The following is a 2,172-nucleotide window of genomic DNA, read 5'->3' on the forward strand; positions in this document are numbered from 1 at the left end:
CATCCTGCATCTACACGACGGATGAGAGGGAAAAAAGTGGTTCTCGTAGGTATGCGGGGACCCAAGGGCCAGGGCCCAGGATTCGAAGGGCTGTATCACGCACCGGGCGATTCCCGCTGGGCGCCTCGCCGGGTACCAAAGGAGGGGGTGTGGCATCCCTCGGGATCCTGCGGTCATCCCTGCTCGTCGGCACGGTCCTTAGAAGCGGGCCGTGCACCGTGTACGAGCGCAGCATGGCATTATGCAGGCCCCGTGTTCTACAGGCCGTTACGGAACCGCCCCGTAATGGGATAAAAATAACCGTGTTTATATAGGATTACGAGAAGATCATCTTCCAGCAAAGGGGCGAGGCTTGAGTAGGAAGGGTAGAATTTTCGTCCTGTTCTCCATTGTCCGTTGGTCTCCGAAAAGAACTTGCGGTTAATAGACACGTGATGCGGACGTGCCGTCGTCTTGGATACGCATATCCTAAGTATTACCAAACTAATGTATTTATTTCGTTACTAAGTACTGTTTACCGAAATGCGTGTATGACAATGTATACGCCATACGCGCTTTCAGCGCAGTCGGTTGACGCATCGAGTTTATTTTCTCACGGACGGAAGATCGTTTTATGCCGTGTGGATCGACTGACAAAGAACAACGTGTGCGAAGTTTAAACAGAAGACGGGGAACGTATATACATCGAGTCGAGGTACTCGCGCCTCTATCAGCCAATCAATCAATCCCTACCCCGATCGCGAGAGGGAAGAAAAGGCTCGTAGCGCGTGTTTGCCTCGGCGCTAACGAGACAGCGAGCCTCTGTCCCGGGACAGTGCTCGTCGATATTAACTATCCGGGGCTGTATTTGATTACAGTCTTGCTAATTGCGCGGCGCCGCTCTCTTTCTCTCGCTCTGCTCTCCGATTCTAGGGTGGAGCGACGCCGGACAAAGAGTAAACGCGACCGAAACGCGGTGTACACGGTTGAACAAGGACGCGGGATTCACCCCGAGCATTCGAACGTTATTAAATTATTCTAGCGTAACCGGTGAATCTGCCCGCAGATATAAATTGACACCGACAACGCCGATTCCGCCGACAGAGGAGGCGCACAATCGAAAACGCTAAATGCACACTGCGCGCCCGTTGCGCTTCATCTCGACGAGGTTAAATTTCTGTTATTAATGGATTTGTTTGCGGTACCCGGCTCGCACGGTCAACATTTATTTAACCGGGTCCAACGCTGGCGACAAGTTTTCTGGTCAGCAGCGTTGTACACCGGGAACGATTCGAAGGACGGGCCGATCGGGACTGGGACCAGATCGCAGGTCAACGTAAATAAATAGCCAGGCCAGTATTTATTTGGTGAAAAAGCAAATTTATGCAACGGTCTAAGGAAGAACGTCTCTGATTTCCTGAACCTTTTTTTTTATCGGGCCTCCCCGGCCGTGAACCCGTGACCCCGTACTGTTCGACAGGAAACGAGCGCCGCGTGTTCACCTCTTAAGGGTTGCCTTTTAATGGGAGTAAAACTGTGCAGTCTGTTTGCCGGCTTTTTTTATTCCTTTCATTCCGTTTTTTTTTTTTATACACAGTTTCTGTTGCGTATGGTTAACGATAGCGTGGGACTGCATCTACTTATGGACGAAGTGCAGTTTCAAGTGTTTAAAAACGTTTGATTCGAGGAGGTACTAAGAATGTAATATCGAAGAGCTGGTCCGTAATACATGAGGTTATGATCATTTGTCACATCGTAACGTATCATTCTCGATACACAAATATTAGGCCTGGCCGTCTGTCATGCATCACACAACAGTTATTCATTCGAATACAAACATAGAATGATTCATCATATCCTGACGTAGTAACGATACGAATCCCATAGTAATCGCGCTCTACAATGTAGCGTACGGGAAATGAAAATTCTGCTAACATATTTTGTTCGTATAAAACTAATAATCCTGAAAACGGAGCAATGGTCGACCCGCTTGTGACGGCAGCTCGCGCGGCACTCCGAATCGCGTGCTAGCCCAGCATCCGCGCTCCCACCAGCTCTGGCGAGCAGCGCAACGCTTCCAGAACTCGTCTCCGCCACCACCACCGTACCGCCTCCACCACCACCGGCGTCGAGCGGCCGCGGCGTCTCCACCACCACGAGCACCGGCGCCCAAGAGACGAAGGGCCTTCGAGG

The sequence above is a fragment of the Ceratina calcarata genome, unplaced genomic scaffold (assembly GCF_001652005.2).
Source record: "Ceratina calcarata isolate Rehan_Ccalc_2016 unplaced genomic scaffold, ASM165200v1 scaffold25, whole genome shotgun sequence".
In the NCBI taxonomy this organism is placed as follows: domain Eukaryota; kingdom Metazoa; phylum Arthropoda; class Insecta; order Hymenoptera; family Apidae; genus Ceratina; species Ceratina calcarata.